Consider the following 18,271-nt stretch of genomic DNA (forward strand, 5'->3'; position numbering starts at 1 on the left):
CACCATTTTACATGATAACACCATTTTTATTTGTGTTTGTGTTTCGTCTGAATGTTGCACTTTTCAAAACGGGTGTAGACGCATATCAAGAGCAGATGATGTTATTGTGTGTGAATCATCATGGTTTCTGGTTGGTTTTAGTGACTTGTGTAGTCATAGGCAAACAGTTAAGCAACACACCTAATTTTAGCCCATTATCACAAAATTCATGTGGTGTACAGGAAATAATGTCTGTTTAACTTTCACGGATGGAATGTCTCATAGATGCGTTGCCCTTATGTGAAATGATACCATGTTGTTAATTGGCTACTCTGCATGTAATGTGGGGCTGTTAAATGAATTTCTACAGTGCTTTTATAGTGAGACCCCACTATCAATTAAACTGGTATGACTTACATTTCTGTGTTGTTTTATGAAGTTACCCCATTTAATCACTAGGTTTTAACTTTGTTTCTGGCTCGGCAGCATATAAGGACACTGAAATGTGTCACACACACAGTTATAAAAATTTTTGTTAATCTAGTATATAAACCGCTTCCCAACACCATCAGAAGGTACTCAGAATACATAGATTCAACAATATTGTTGTATGAATGTTTCTTGCCTGTGAATATATGAAATTGTAATTTATGCACATTTTCTGGAAGAGGTCGAGGAAGTTAACACATAATTTGTAACTAATGCCATATTATTGTGTATGCAGTGGTTTGTTGTTGTTCTTTAATGTGAACACATGCATCTAAAAATAAGGCTGGAGATCTTAAAGTCAATGTGTTCTAATGAAATTGAAGATCACTTAATTCTAATCTGATGCATATTAATTCTTCCTATCAACTAATTATATTTTCTTAGTCTGTATAAACTGCAGAACACCAAGCATTTGAAGTTGTGAAATGTGTAATTATTCTTGATGTCAGTTGCTTCCACTGTATATAATTCCAGATAAGTTATTGTGCTTCTAATCATCTGATGAGAATAATATACTATGCAAATTGCAAGAAGTGTTTGCTTAATTTAGAAAGGATGTCCGTCTTGCTCACAGTTGTGATAGGAAGGAAGCAGGCTAATATGTGATTTGAATCTATGAACATTATCATGTTTAAGTGCTTTGCTAGATCATTTTTGTTGATTATGATATTTGGAACAATTTTTTGTGTAATTTGAATATCATCTATGAGTATAAATTAATTACTGAGCAAACTACTTAACGCTTCAGCTGAGCTTTCAAATGCAGCAGTTGTTCTTGATGCAGAAACACTAAGTTTGAATCTCGTTGGTGAAAATTTTTTTCAGTGACGACACGAAGTCATTGTCATTAGCTTAATTCGAACTTACACGTAGTGTCACATTTTGTGAAGCCAGTCTTTACACTGTCGACCGTGATCTATCCATGAGACAAGGCAGACAAGGTCGTCATTAATTTTAGCAAATACCTTGCATGTTTCCAGAGAGAGTAGGCTACCTAAATGGCTCCATGTTTTACAGAGATGACATTACCCACTTAAACTTACAACTCATGACATACAAACTCGTAAGATTGTTGTTAAATTTCATTGGTTCTAACAATAAAAGAATTGGTACAATATATCTTCTGCCGGTGTAAATGTTGATGCCTATGGCCTTCTTTATCTGTAACATCGTACTGCTCTTTATTTGATAATCTCCAGTAAATAGATCGTCATAACCAGAATCAGGCCCAAATCTGAAAAGCATGTCAGCTATGAAATACAATACTTGGAACTGAAAGCATGCTTATTAGACTCCAAAGTACAGCAAGAATGGAACTGACCTCATGGAAAGAGAGTGCAATTATGTATACCAGCATAGAATATTCCTGAATGCCAGTATTTAGACAACCATTGAATATTCCAGGCATACAAACATTACATACATAAGATATTTAAAGAATACCCATACAATTTGCGGTGGAGGGTACTTCGTGTATCTGTGTCCCCTTTTCCTGTTCCAGACACACATGCTTCATGGAAAGAATGACTGCAGGTTGACCTCCGTGTAGGTTCAAATCCCTATGATTTTATCTCCGTGGTCTTTTCTTGAGATAAGGCATAGAAGGAAATTATGTAGCAGTTGACTCTTCTAGAAATATCGCTATTGGAACTTTAACTATACACTGTACCATGATGCAAAATGCCTCAATTTCACATCTACTAAATGAACCTGTAATGAAAAGTTTTTTATCTACTCTTATTTCCTCTACCAATCCTATCTGGTACAAAACCCATACTGATGAGCAATATTCAAGTATTGGTCAAACAAATGTTTTCTAAGCTACTTCCTTTGTTGATGGACTACATTTCCTTATGATTATTCCAGTGAATCTCAGTCTGGCATCTGACTTATTCGCGAATAATTTTATGTGGTTGTTCCACTTCAGATTGCTCTATATGTGTACTCCTGGATATTTTATGGAAGTAACTGCTTGCAGTGATTGTACTGCAATTTTGTAATCATACAATAAAGTGCCTTTCTGTCTATGTATTCAGAAGACATTACAATTGTTTATGTTGAAGGTCAGTTGTCAATCCCTGCACCAAGTATTGATCCCCTGCAAGTGTTCCCATATTTTGCTACAGTTTTCTAGTGTCGTGATTTCTCTGTATACTATTTTATCATCCGCAAAAAGCCCCAAGGAACTTCCAACGCTATCTAGTAGGTCATTTATATATGTTGAGAAAAGTGATTGTTCTATAACACTCCCTTGGGGCATGCTCAAAGTTATTTTTACATCTTGAAGACTTCTCTCCATTCAGCATGATGTGCTGCTTTCTATTTACTAGAAACTCTTCAGACCAGTCACACACAACTGACCAAGAAGGAGAGTACTGTTAACACTGAGACAAAACATTATGACCGTGTGCTTAATAGTTTGTCTGTATTTGGATTAAAATGCATCACTAATTCTGCATATTAGGGACCCAACAGTTTTTTTGGTAGGTTTATGGAGGTATGTGGCATTAATTAGATGTGTATGAACAGGTCGTGTAATTTGTGTAAACAACAGGCCACTGTTTTCGTACACGGTAATGGCGCCCGATAGCGACCCAGATGGATTTCATAGGTGAATTTGGTCACTGAGACATGAATGTGACTCCACTAGAATGGTCATGAAACCATTGTTGCATGGTTCTGGCTCCAACATGGACAATTATACTGATGAGAAATGACATTGCCGTTGGGGAAGACATAAAGTGTGAAGGGATGCAGATGGTTTGCAGCCGTCAGTGATTACTACCACAGGTCCCGTGTAAACGAAGTAGGAGAATGTCTCTCATAGCATAATATTGCTCCCAGCAGCCTGTGTCCATGGTGCATTGCACATTTCAAGCTGGCATTCATCTCGATGATGGCATTTGTGGGGACGACCATAGACCTAATAGCAAAAATGTGATTCACCTGAACAGCCAACATGTTTCCATTGATAAACTGTCAAATCCCAATGGTCCCATGCCCACTGCAATCATAATTCACCATGTCATGGGTCAACATGTGAACACATAGGGGTGGTCTGCTGCTTTGCTCCTTATTCAACAGTATACGACGAACTGTGTGCTCCGAAACACTTGTGCGTGCACCAGTAGTGTGCTCTTTCAATAGAGGTCCCACAGATCACCATTTATCCTACTTTACACAGCAGAAAAGCCTCTGAAACCCACGTTTTATGAAGAGTCATGGCTGTCCAACCATTTAGTGCCCTGTGGTAGTTTCATTGTCCTTGTACCCCTTTCCGTAGATGTGCATATCAGTAGCACATGATCATTCAATCGGCTTTGCCGTTTGCGAGATACACGTTCATAGGGTCTGCGTAATAATAATCTGCTCTTTGTCAGAAGTCGTTTATCTCAATGGATTTCCCCATTTGCAGCCCACATCTTCGCTTGGGTGATCCTCCGTCTCTGTCTGCTCCGCTTACATACTTTTGTCTTTTGTTACCGAGTCACATGCCTGCAATGCCACCAGGAGACATCCAGTGTCATGGTGGGCAGTGGTCATAATGTTTTGGCTTATCAGTGTATTTATGCAAACATAGAATATTCCAGAATGCTAGTATTTTTACAACCATATAATATTCCAAAGATACAAACATTACAGCATGAGGTATTTTAAGAACCTTTCGGAAATGATGAGCACTGAACAACAAATAATTGCTGGACGTAGTCTGAACCAGCAATGTGCATTACACCAGCCTGTGTTGCTAACCTCTGTACCACAATGTATACACCACAGTTCGTGGCAATAGTTAAAATAAAATCCATACTTAGGTAACAAACTCCCCAGACTTAAGAAGCAAAACCACACCTAAAAGTACACTGTTGACTGCCTGTTAAGCTAGGATTTCAGTGCTTTCTTCTTCTGTATAGTTTAATACTTTACACACAAATCTCTCACAAAACTAACATTTTCTCTGGAAATAAACTTCTAGTAATGTGGATACCATAGAGTATTGTGTTAGTGGCTAACAACTGTGGTGACACCAAAATTGCCAATCCGTAAAATATCAAAATTGTAATTTAACTGTGTAAAATCCGAGTTGGAAACAATATGAATTAGGATAGATTACTACTCACCACATAGAGGAGGCATTGAACAGTGAAAGGCACATTTAAAATCAGACTGTTGGATAAGCTATTGGAGAAAGTCCTTCATCAAAAAAGGCCCCCCCCCTCCCACTTTTAACACGCGCACACACACCTGGCCACCGCTCTCTCTCTGCAGATGGAAAAATAGCACACTATCAGGTAGATCACTTGTCATTTATATTGTGATGCTGCATTGACAGGCTCACTCACAACTAGAACTAGATGGTTTAAACGTTGTAATTGTGCTGTGAGGTGTTGCACATGAGCTTTTGTCTGTTCACAATAAATTTCTTTGTCTGTTCACAATAAATTTCTTAATGTACATTAAGTAGTAATTGATGATGTGACTTTTTGTAATATTTTACCAATGAGTTTTCTTTCATCTCCCTCTCCCCCTCTGAAAAAGAATTATTTTGTATTAAAAATATATTTTCAATCTTTTAGGTGCCCTGTCCCGTGCTCTCAGAGTTGCCCACCATGCACAAAAAAATGTTCACACAGATGCAGGCATTCAAAATGTGCAAACCAATGTGGTGAGCCTTGTACACCATGCAGAGTAAGTATTGGCTGAGGATCCACATTCGCATTAATGACAGGAGCTGCTTGCTCAGTAGTATGGAACTAAAAAAAATTAAGTCTGATATTTTTTTATGGGGTCATAAGAGTGTAGTTTGAAAAGTTCGCAGAATTGCCACCAGCTGTCAGCAGTACCACAGCGAGACTCAGAAGTAATAACAGGTCATCCTTCATGAGTGAACATATGATGCATCAGTGCTCTGGGTAGAGATCTGTGGTATGAATGTGTGTATGTGTTGTTGGGCCCGTGAAGTGATTTGTGAAGATGGAAAAAATAAAGAATCGAACAGTGATTAAGTACTTCATAAAGAAAGGTATCAAAGCAAAGAAAGTTTGTCATAATTTTCAGAACACGCTGGGGGATTCAGCCCCTTTATATTTAACTTTTGCCAAGTGGACAAAAAACTTTAAACTTGATCAGGTCCACTTAGATGATGATCCGATCCGCATAGCGGCAGACAAGATGTGCCACTGCCCAAAAATTGTTGCAAAAGTGTATAAAATGGTTGTGGGGGATTTCCTGCTGAAAGTGTAAGAAATTCTGATTCTATACTGATGTCATCTGAACAGTCATATCACATTTTAACATTGGAACTGAGTATGAGAGAATTATCTGCTACTAGATTGGTGCTGCAGGATCAGAAATACATCAGAATGGAAATGTCCTAACAATTTTTGACCTTTTGAATGTGACAAAGTCATTATAGGAGCATGTGGCTATTAAAAAAAAAGTTATTAAAAGATCTGTAAACAGCTGGTAGCTCATAAAATAAAGGTTATTTGATGTTACTGGAACATTTTTACTTTTGCATTATGTGTTTCAGGTGCTGCCCACCTTCAGATGATCTGCAGATAAGTAGTAACAGAGATGTATTTTATTTACAAGTTGACACCGATACATAAGCAAATTAAATAAGAAACGTGTTTAAAGGAGCTGTTGTGGCTCGCCGATCATTCAAAGCGCCGCCGCGCAATTACGCGCGTCCTCTACGCGCAGCGCTGTCTGCCAGCCATGCAGCAGCTGCGCCACCTAAGCGGCCAGCCGAGCAGCGGCCGCTAGACTGGGACTCAGTGCTCATTTGAATGTTACCTTGTTCACATGTCTTGCTTTGTCAACTTGCTCAGTGACTTATATGTGTTGTGTCGTTCTGAAATATATGTGTTAAACTTGACGTTATAACAATTGGCGACGAGGTAGTGGATTTTTCCTTTCCACCATTGACCCACAGGATTCCATGGCTACTGTCGAGCAACTATTGCAATATCTCCTTGAACAGCAAACGCTTCTAACAGCGGCGATTCGCGATTTCGTCGCGGTGTCAAATGCGGGGCGTTTCTCGTCGTTGGCTATACCTCCTTTTCCTCCTTACGACGAGACGGCGGAAGACTGGTCTGATTATGAAAAACGTCTTAGACAGCACTTCTTGGCATTTCATGTCATGGACGAACAACCATGTAAGTCTCTGTTCCTTTCCTGGATTTCACCTCAAACGTATCAGTTGTTGTCGCAATTGGCTCCTTTGAAGGATCCTGCATCTTTGTCCTTTGCTGAAATGTGCTCACTTCTGTCTGTCTCTATTTTCAAAAGCAAACGCATGTGGTAGCCTCTCGTGTTGCCTTTTATCATTGTCAAAAACAACCGAATCAATCCTATTGTGCTTGGGCTGTTGAACTTCACGGCCTCAGTCGAAAGTGTCAATTTGTTACTGACGTTCACAAAGAATCCTATGCCGATTCCATGGTACGGGATGCTATTATCCGGTCGGCGCCCGACAAAGAAGTTCGGCAACGTGCCCTTAAGTTGGCGAATCCGACTCTAGATGAAGTTCTCTCCATTGCGCAGTCTTTCGAAATTTCTCGTGCCGCTGGGGCGCAAATAGAGGCGTGAGGTGATGTCGGGGAAATACAACCTCTGTGTGCTGTTGACGATGCGTGCGGCGCGTACCCGCCGGCCGACGTGGCCGCAGTGCGCTCCCACGCGCAGCCTCAGCCTAGCCGCAAACAACCCGCTAAGAAACTGCAGCAAAACCCCCGGCAACTTCCTTCATGTCAGCGGTGTTTTACGAAACATTCATGTGAGGATTGTCCCCAACATTGGGCTGTGTGTCACAATTTCAAAAAGAAAGGTTATGTGTCTTCCGTTTGCAAATCCGACCGCATACATGATGTTCATGAACATGACGCTGATTCTGATTCTGTGTTGTCTGTCGATTGTACTTCGTCCCTTTCAGGGAAGTTATTCCTCACTGTCCAAATTCTTGGTCGAGATGCAAGTGGATACCGGTTCTGCTGCCTCTATAATTAATTCTCAGACGTATCTTCAGTTGGGTTCTCCACTCCTGTCACCTGTCACTAGGCAATTACGGACGTACAATAAACAGAAGATTTCTCTCTTGGGACAGTTTACTGCTGAGGTATCTTACAAATCCATCGTTCCCACTGTTCCCATATTTGTGGTCGACCAGAGCAATGCAGGAAATCTTTTAGGTTTCGATGCCTTTCGGGTTTTTGGGTTCTCCATACATGACTCTGTCAATATTGTCTCTGATGCTATTCCTTAAGCTCAACTGGATTCCTTGTCGACGACATTTTCGTCCCTCAGGGTCCTTGCTTCCTGTCACTTCCAGTGAGTGGTCCTCTCCTGTCGTTGTCGTTGCTAAGCCAAATGGTGATATTCGTCTCTGTGGCAATTTCAAAGCCACTGTAAATGCTCAATGCCTCATCGACACTTACCCTATGCCCCGTCCTGAAGAACTGTTCATTAAACTTGCTGGAGGCCAGTATTTTTCTAATATTGACCTGTCAGAAGCTTATCATCAACTTCCTCTCGACACTGCTTCCTGGCAGTTTCTGGTCCTTAACACGCCTTTCGGCCTCTATCAATACCAACGCTTGCCATTCGGGGTTGCTAGCGCCCCTGCTCTCTTTCAGCAATTCGTGGAACAATTATTGCTCCCTGTCCCTGGGTGTATCAATTACATGGATGACATTGTTGTCACTGGCTCCACCACTGAAGAACATCTTCAAAATCTCCGCACACTTTTTCATGTCTTACAGATTGCCGGTCTTAAGTGTAATCTTCAGAAATCACAATTTTTTCAGGCATCTATCACGTACTTGGGGTTTCAACTCTCTCGGGATGGTATTCGTACGCTTCAGCAAACTGTCGCTGCGATTGATGCCCTTCCTCGCCCTACATCTGTTAAGGAACTGCAGGCCTTCTTGGGGAAAATAGCATACTATCACAAGTTCTTACCGTCTGCGGCTTCGGTGGCTCAGCCGTTGCATCGCCTGTTGCATAAAAACGTACCTTTTCTATGGTCTGCGTCATGCGAAGCGGCTTTCCAGAAATGGAAGACTGCTGAAACAGGTCCCGTGCCTGGCTACCAATCGACCTGGCCAACATCTTGTTCTTGCCACAGACGCCTCTCAATACGGGGTCGGTGCAGTCCTTGTGCACCGTTTTTCTGACAGTTCGGAACAACTTATTGCTTATGCCTCCAAAACGCTCACAGATGCCCAACAGAAGTATTCTCAAATTGAGAAAGAAGCTTTGGCTATTATTTACGCTCTTCATAAGTTTGGTGTTTTTCTCTATGGCTCAAAATTTCATCTTGTTGCGGATCACAAACCACTTGTTTCCTTGTTTCATCCATCACCGTCACTTCCCGACAAGGCTGCACACTGCCTCCAGCGTTGGGCTCTTTACTTGTCTCGTTTCAATTATGAGATTCATTTCCGGCCAACGGCTCAACATGCAAATGCTGATGCTCTGTCTCACCTTCCCATGGGTCCTGATCAGGCATTCGATAGGGATGAACTTTTGTGTTTCCACCTGGATGTTGCCGAGCAGCGGGTTGTGGACGGGTTCCCCATCACAGGGGACAGGCTGGCGGCTGCTACGGGTTCTGACCCTACCCTCTCCCGGGTCTTACGCTGTATTCAGAAGGGTTGGCCAGATCGCCCGTCCACTAAGACTTCTGATCCGTTGCGGAACTACTACACTTTGCGCTACCGCCTCACGGCTAGGGATGGTGTTATCCTCCTCTCCACTGACAATGCTTCGCCGTGTGTTGTGGTACCTGCGTCTTTGCGTGCTTCGGTCTTGCGCCTCCTTCACCAAGGGCACTGGGGTGTGTGTCGCACAAAATCTCTGGCGCGCCGTCATGTGTATTGGCCTGGCATCGACTCTGAAATAGCACACATGGTCGCTGCCTGCGGCCCTTGTGCGTCACAGGCCGCTGCCCCGAAGTCACCTTTGTCACCGTGGCCTTCGACTGAGAAGCCCTGGTAGCGCATCCATGCTGACTTTGCGGAACCCTTTTTAGGTACTTATTGGCTCCTCGTAATGGACGCCTACTCTAACTTTCCTTTCATTGTCCGTTGCACGTCGCCTACCACCGCGGAAACCACCAGTGCTCTCGCCCGCATTTTTTCTTTGGAAGGCCTCCCCTCTACTCGTGTTACTGATAATGGTCCACAATTTGCCTCTTCCGAATTTGCGGATTTTTGTGCTCGTCACGGTGTTTGCATGTCACGGCCCCGCCGTTCCATCCACAATCCAACGGTGAGGCTGAACGACTGGTCCGCACATTTAAGGCTCAGATGCGGAAACTTCTGACTTCTTCTGCTGCTGATGATGGCGCGCTTCTCCAGTTTCTGGCGTCTTACTGTTTCACCCCCATGGGCGACCACAGCCCGGCTGAGCTCTTACATGGCCGACAGCCCCGCATGCTACTTCATCTTCTGCGGCCTTCCACCTCACGGCCGCAGGTGCCTTCACTTGGCCGGTTCACCTCCGACAACCTCGTCTGGGTACGGGGATATGGCAGGCGGCCAAAATGGAGCCCGGGCCGCATCTTAAGACACCGTGGCAGACGCCTGTATGAAATCCAGACGGACACGGTGTAGCAGTGCATCATTCGGACCAGCTTCGGCCTCGTGTGCCAGCAACACCTGTTCCGAATGCCGCTACACCACCTTTGGCTCTACCTGACACTCGGGATCTTGGCATCTCTCAATACTCACAATGCAGCCTTCTCACCGTCATCGCGATGCCAGCACAAGAACGGACGCCACCAGGAGACGTGCCCATGCAGGAACCGGATGACCATTCTCTGTCAGAGCAAATCTACTTGCCTCCTCCTCCAACGGACACCAACACATCGCCCATGTCTCCTGTCATATCAACTGGACTTGCCGCAATGGGCAGATTGGTGCATGGGGCCCCAGCAGATTCGACCCCTACGTCTCCTGTCATCTCGACCTGTTATCATCAGGGACACTTCCGTCCGTACGGGAAGCCTCCCCCTCGAGACTTTACGGCGAGTCAAACAACGCCCATGGACGTTAGCCATCTCCAGGACACCTGCATCAAGACCAGTGCAACAATTTCAAAGGGGGGAAAAGTGTTGTGACTCGCCGATCATTCAAAGCGCCACCGCACAATTACGCGCGTCCTCCACGTGCGGCGCTGTCTGCCAGCCATGCAGCAGCTGTGCCACCTAAGCGGCCAGCCGAGCAGCGGCCGCTAGACTGGGACTCAGTGCTTATTTGAATGTTACCTTGTTCACATGTCTTGCTTTGTCAACTTGCTCAGTGACTTATATGTGTTGTGTCGTTCTGAAATATATGTGTTAAACTTGACGTTATAACGAGCCAAAGCTACACTGTAGAGACTTGTTAAAGAGTACATACATAGAGAACAAAGTGAATACAATGCTTTAAAGCCATTTAAATCATGAATAAACATAACATGAAGACACAATAGTCGTACAGAAACTCTTAACCTCACTGTACATTACTTGTAGATCACTATATGTAACACATACCTCCACACATGTAAGCATGCTTATGCTAGGTGGTGTAAGTGTATAGGTTCTTTCATACATCAGTGCAGAGGTGTGATCAATTGTATTATCTTATTCAATGTTTGTTTTCAAAACCAGATAAGTGTATAAAATGTATAGTAAGTCATACCTTTCATGCCAACAAATAGGCAAACACAGGTCTAGTACAAATAATTAAAAGTAATATTTATTAAGAAACCAGCTAAAACTATTAAAAACACAAATAATGCAGGTATCATAAGATTTTATTTTCTCTTATAAAATGAAAGTATTTGTACATTATAGAATTGTTGTACACAGACAAAAGTAAGAACACATTTTTTTCATCTTTCTATTGTAACAGATCCTCAAAAATATTGAAAACCCATTTTGCATTTTGAGCCAAAGGGGGGGAGATTGGGCATTCTCGTATTTGTTGGCATGAAAGTTATGGCATACGATACATTTTATACACTTCTCTGGTTTTGAAAACAAACATTGTATATGATAATACAGTTGATCACATCTCCACATTTACGTATAATAGAACCTATATGTTTACACCATCCAACATTAGCGAGCTTACCTGTGCAGAGCTGTAGCTGGTACATTTACTCGTCTAGAAATTTAGAAGTGAGATTACAAAAGTCTCTCAAAGACAATCATTGGTCATCATTTTATGTCTGTTTACAATTGACAATGGTTTTAAAGCCTTGTATTCACTTTGTTCTCAGTGGTATGTTATCTTTAAGGAGTTTCTCCAATGTAACTTTGACTCTTTTATACACTCATTTATAATTTAATATGCCTGTGTATCTGTGCACTTATAACAAAAAGAAACCTCTGCAACTATTTATTAACAGGTCTGAATATGGGCAGTGCCCGAAATCTGTAATTGAAAAACAAAAACGTTCCAGTAACATCAAGTGATCAATATTTTATGACCCACCAGCTGTTTTAAATTTCGTTAATAATGTTTGATCTATTTTCAGCACATCCAATAAATTTTTTTGCACTGGTTTGTGATGACAGATGAAATTTGGGTTCACTACTACATCACAGAGAGAAATCAACAGTCAGAGCAGTGAAAACATATCCAACCAAAGAAAGAAATTGTATTACAGTCAGCAGGAAAGAACATTGTGTTAGTTTCCTGTGATGCGAGAGGAATTTGATATATTACCTTCCCACTGGTAAACAGTTATGGGACAATACTGCGCTAACCTCCTGGACCAACTACAGCAAAAGATACATGAAAAAAGGCCAGGTTTGGCAAGGAAGAAAGTTACTCTTCATCATGATAATGCACACCCGGCCAGGTTTGGTAAGGAAGAAAGTTATTCTTCATCAAGATAATGCGCACGCAACATAAGTGTTGTTGTCATTGGCAAAGATGCGTGAACTAAGATACAAATTATTGGCCACGCCAGCCGTATTTGCGTAATTTGCTCCCATCAGATTTCCATCTTTTTGCCCAAGCTGAAAATTCGCCTCGGTGGATGTAGATTATCTTCCTTCACATTTGTCAGGTATTTTGCAGGTTTGGAGGAATCTAATTTTCATAATGGAATCGAGGCATTGGAACAATACTGGACCAAGTGCATCAGTGTATAGGGAGACTACTTTGAAAAATAATGTTTCATTAAGGTATTTTGTTGCCTTCTATTCCATTCTAAGAACTTTTCAAACTACCCTCTTATTTGCTTAATATCATTTATTTTTCAATTTTTTCTCAAAGTAATATTTTTTATCTGTCAAATATCTTTATCATATTAATAACCCTCTTTTTCTTGTGGTCTTTACATAAACAGGAGAAATGTGGTTGGCAGTGTGAACACCTGAGATGCACACGTCAGTGTCACGAACTGTGTGACCGCAAACCTTGTTACAAACCATGTAAGCTGAAACTTAAATGTGGACATAACTGTATTGGATTCTGTGGTGATCCTTGCCCACCACTTTGCCGCATTTGTAATCACAGTGAAGTTACCACCATATTTTTTGGCCACGAGGCAGACAGAGATGCAAGGTATGTTTTTCAGTTTAAGGTGTGCTTTTTCTTACGTTGTTTCCTTCCTTTGATACATCCCTCCCCCGTCCTCCCTGTGACATTTCTGTGCTATTGCTGTGCACACTGGAAGCAGAATTGGAAAATAAATGGAAATGAGGAAGAGAGTATGATTATCGTGTATTATACTGGGGCCTATATCTCTTACGTCGATCTCTTGTAGAATTTTAGAACATGTTTTTTGCTCGCGTATCATGTCATTTCTGGAAACCCAGAATCTACTATGTAGGAATCAACATGGATTCCGGAAACAGCGATCGTGTGAGACCCAACTCGCCTTATTTGTTCATGAGACCCAGAAAATATTAGATACAGGCTCCCAGGTAGATGCTATTTTTCTTGACTTCCGGAAGGCGTTCGATACAGTTCCGCACTGTCGCCTGATAAACAAAGTAAGAGCCTACGGAATATCAGACCAGCTGTGTGGCTGGATTGAAGAGTTTTTAGCAAACAGAACACAGCATGTTGTTATCAATGGAGAGACGTCTACAGACGTTAAAGTAACCTCTGGCGTGCCACAGGGGAGTGTTATGGGACCATTGCTTTTCACAATATATATAAATGACTTAGTAGATAGTGTCGGAAGTTCCATGCGGCTTTTCGCGGATGATGCTGTAGTATACAGAGAAGTTGCTGCATTAGAAAGTTGTAGCGAAATACAGGAAGATCTGCAGCGGATAGGCACTTGGTGCAGGGAGTGGCAACTGACCCTTAACATAGACAAATGTAATGTATTGCGAATACATAGAAAGAAGGATCCTTTATTGTATGATTATATGATAGCGGAACAAACACTGGTAGCAGTTACTTCTGTAAAATATCTGGGAGTATGCGTACGGAACGATTTGAAGTGGAATGATCATATAAAACTAATTGTTGGTAAGGCGGGTACCAGGTTGAGATTCATTGGGAGAGTGCTTAGAAAATGTAGTCCATCAACAAAGGAGGTGGCTTACAAAACACTCGTTCGACCTATACTTGAGTATTGCTCATCAGTGTGGGATCCGTACCAGGTCGGGTTGACGGAGGAGATAGAGAAGATCCAAAGAAGAGCGGCGCGTTTCGTCACTGGGTTATTTGGTAACCGTGATAGCGTTACGGAGATGTTTAATAAACTCAAGTGGCAGACTCTGCAAGAGAGGCGCTCTGCATCGCGGTGTAGCTTGCTCGCCAGGTTTCGAGAGGGTGCGTTTCTGGATGAGGTATCGAATATATTGCTTCCCCCTACTTATACTTCCCGAGGAGATCACGAATGTAAAATTAGAGAGATTAGAGCGCGCACGGAGGCTTTCAGACAGTCGTTCTTCCCGCGAACCATACGCGACTGGAACAGGAAAGGGAGGTAATGACAGTGGCACGTAAAGTGCCCTCCGCCACACACCGTTGGGTGGCTTGCGGAGTATCAATGTAGATGTAGATGTAGATGTAGGGTGTATACGACCCGGGACAACCGGGAGATCCGGGAAAAACCTGGGAATTTTTTTATCCGGGAGAAAACTGGGAAAAACCCGGGAATTTTTTAGAATTCCGGGAATTTTTCATTGTTTTAGTTTTCTGTTAATTTTTTGTAATTTTGACTGCTAAAAACCGATACTCTAACAATGGATATTACTGTATCCCGCTACTGCAGAATAACACTTCAACAACAATATAAATGAGAGAAAAAAACGGAAATTACTTAAATTGCAAAGGAAATGCGCCATATACGACGACGATACAAAGTGCTCATGCAAGCGTGTGCCAACAGCAAAATCTGTCAAAGGCTTTAGGAAGACTATGCAATGCTTCATAACAACAAATTACCTCCGATGAGCGTGAAGTCACAACTGTTAACAGATTCGTTTTAGCAGTTATGAGCGGGCTGTTGTGCATGCGTAGTTGAGTCGCGTTTGAGCAGTAGATTCTCCCGCTTCTAGCAACAGGAATGTAGTTGTTGGCTGTGCAAGCAGTCGCAGCAAGCAGCTAGATGCTACCGGGAAAAGGGGGCGCCGAATTCATATTCTTGAGGAAAAAAAAAGCTTGATTCACAAAGTGCTTAGCATCCAGCGCACGTTGGTGTATCGATTATTCATATGATTCTGAAACGTATCCATGTTGAACAATTTTGAACACGTTTAAGTTGATTTCTGAACGAATCATAAGTTGACTTTTGAATGCATACATAGTGTATATGATGTCTCTGTCAGGAGGATCCTCGTTGCATCTAGAAATAAACTTTCCGCAGACAAACGGAGACGGGGATATACGAGCTGAGCGGAGTAAAGCTGAACGGATGAATGCCAATCGTCGTCTGATTATGTGGTTGATTGGGTTTGCGAATGATCAGCGTTGTTATAATTACTAGCGAAATCCATAGAATCAGACTACCAGAATGGAAATAAACGACTAACAGGAATAACAGATGAGAAAGATTACATGTTATCTTCTCGGCGTATCCAAGAAAATGAAATTTTAACAGAAAATTTTTGCCCACATCGCTACACTAGTGAGGACCATTTGTACAGGCCCCGGCTAGCAGCCGTTTAAGTTCTATTCTGGAAGTAACGCGGAAAACGTGTTGTACGAACACATAACAATGCCTAACCGGAGAATAATCGCGGGATAACTAAACCTGTGATTCTGGCCGGGTTAGTGAAGTTAATCGGCAAACAGATTTTGACAATGGCAGGAATAGCTACAGAATTGGTGATGACAAGATTCTTTGTTAGAATGAGGAAGGAGAAGAAACGGGGACATCACACAAATTATGGAAGAATAAGACAATTCCAAATTTATATAAAAATTTTGTAATACTACTTTTCGATCTCATGTTTGAGACACAGGTGCGTATGAATGAAATGTGAAACTATTTCCTAACATAAAGCTTTTTGTTTGTAGTAGGCCTCATAGGCATTTGATATTGGTACTTTGTGAATTATATTCTGTCATGTTATAAAAATGACCATTTCTGCCAAAACAGTCTCGTTTATTTGGTGTGTTATAAAATTGCTGCCGTATTGGAAAGGCCTATTTTATTTTAACTAGCAGACAGTGACAAAATAGACGTAATCAGATCGAGAAACCACACCAGTCTTGGGTATTATTTGTATTAACAGTTTTTTCAGTATTAGACAACTACATTTCGATTTTTCATGAAGCAAAACGTTTGATGAACTTTGATGAGGTAATACTTCTTTCGCAGAAAGAAAAGCACGCCATGTAAAGCTGTAGCAAGATTAGGTAGAAAAAAATGCTAGGAGCTAATTGAAGAAATGTGTACTTTATTGTTTGGCCCTTGTCTTTATTGGTTTTATGTATCCTATATTTAATTTTATGACACACAAAACAGCAAGTTGTTAGCTAATAGGCAAAAAGAGTGCAAATTTTCTGAAGAGTTCTTGTTCTCCCGATTACAAATAATCCCATTCGCTATTAATTGCAAGATTTTTTTAGAGGGCAGGCTGTCAAACCGGCTGACTCGGAGCAGGAGAGGCATCACAGGACATTTCAATTTCCACTATCCTGAATATAGTTTGATGGCATCCATTACAAAATATACACGTTTCAATTCCACAGAGCGAAATACATTGACGTGCGATAGAAGAATGCTGTCTGAAGAGACATGGCACTGCACTTTGGCTCACTTACGACCAAACATCATGTCTTACATATCCTCGAACGCATATGTTTTGTTTTTCAGACTTTTCAGAAAGATGTGCGCTACAAGATGAACATATTTTTGAAAGTTCGTGAATTAAAACACATTCACATAATTATGGAAGGCTAAAATATGTTATTAGTTTCAGATTTTATTTTATTTCCAACTTTCCTGACAGTGAAGTTATTTTTGTCTGTTTGCTAAAGAAATTTGACTCTTATTAACCTTTTCCGCAGAGGCAGTCAATGTATTTGAAACGAAGTATTTAATTCCACAGTACTGCCTAGTTTCAACTGTTCGTTGCATTTCAAGTGCACGTTTTCATCTTCTAGCACGTTTGTCATTATGCCATAATAAAGAACCAAACACGATGTAATACAGTCCTGGTACTCCAAGAAAATTTAAATCCCGAAAACCACACTGAAAAACTTAATATCAAGTCGAGCTCTACTTCACGGGGAATCTGGCCATAGGAAAGTGCACTTTAAGTATGCACCTAAAAAGTTCACATTTAAGTATGGTTCACGAAATTCCGATGCTCTTGAAGTATCCTCTGATGTCATGTTTCTTTTATGACATAATGTATTATCTTTCAATGTTTTATGCGTACGTACATACGGGCTTCCAACGTCATGGTAACTGCACAAGCGCGGTGTCACGTGTTATCTGCACTCTCGGACAACTGCTAAAATGAACCTATTTCTAACAAGTCGCGGGAAAATATTGTGAATGGTGGTTTGAAAGGCGTTACTTTCAAAGTAAATATCCTTTTACGTAAGTTGAACTATGTACCATGAATTTCTTAAATCACAGAGCGTTTTACTCTCACTTAAAAATCAACTCTTTGATGACGAGCCATTTAGAAGAATTTTGAACCCTGAAGATAAGACATTTATGTCACTATTAAAAATTTTACTGGCACATTTGTGTGATATATCTTAAAGTGTAACACGCACAAAGAAGATCAACATTGTATGCAAAGGCTTAGCTTCTCTTGCAGCTTATTAACCTTAGAGACCAATATTATATATGAAGGCTTTGTTTTTCTTGTAGCAGCACTATATACTAATTTAAACAATTAACTTCCCCTGTTCGTGTGTTCGTGCTACGTAACAGTGATGTTGCTGTTGGCTGACTACGTCACGTGTCCCATGCTCTGAATATCCGCTGTCATCGGCTGGCGAGATCACGTGACATGAGCTATAACTGGCTTACAGAAGTGCATCTCAATCTCGATTTCAGTGATTCGGAAAGTAACATGCGGTGTTTGGTGGAATTCCAATGTATACTTTCGTAATACGAAAATACGCAGCGATCATTTTGTTGGTTTATTCCCGGAGTTTCGTTTTCTAAAGTGCCGGGAATTCAATGCCCGTGTATAAAATCATAACCTTTCAAAGGACTGATAAGTTTCACAGGGAAAATTTTCACTTAACACGGAAAAAGTGTTTTTTCACCCGGGAGAAAGTGTATTTTTAACCGGGAAGTCCGGGGAAAATCCGGGAATTTTTTTTCCTTGTCCACGTATACACCCTGTATAAATGACGGAGAGGCTTTGTCCCAC

General features: G+C 41.4%; 1 protein-coding gene across 1 annotated transcript in view; it reads left to right on the forward strand.

The window, feature by feature from the left end:
* LOC124799304 (NFX1-type zinc finger-containing protein 1-like) overlaps positions 1-18,271 on the forward strand; it is a 110,861-nt gene that overhangs the window by 32,514 nt on the left and 60,076 nt on the right. Inside the window, exons 2-3 of the mRNA XM_047262891.1 lie at positions 5,043-5,154; positions 12,814-13,031. The gene's annotated coding sequence lies outside the window, so the exon portion shown is untranslated. The remainder of the gene's footprint in view (positions 1-5,042; positions 5,155-12,813; positions 13,032-18,271) is intronic.

This window comes from Schistocerca piceifrons, chromosome 5, assembly GCF_021461385.2.
Source record: "Schistocerca piceifrons isolate TAMUIC-IGC-003096 chromosome 5, iqSchPice1.1, whole genome shotgun sequence".
Lineage (NCBI taxonomy): Eukaryota > Metazoa > Arthropoda > Insecta > Orthoptera > Acrididae > Schistocerca > Schistocerca piceifrons.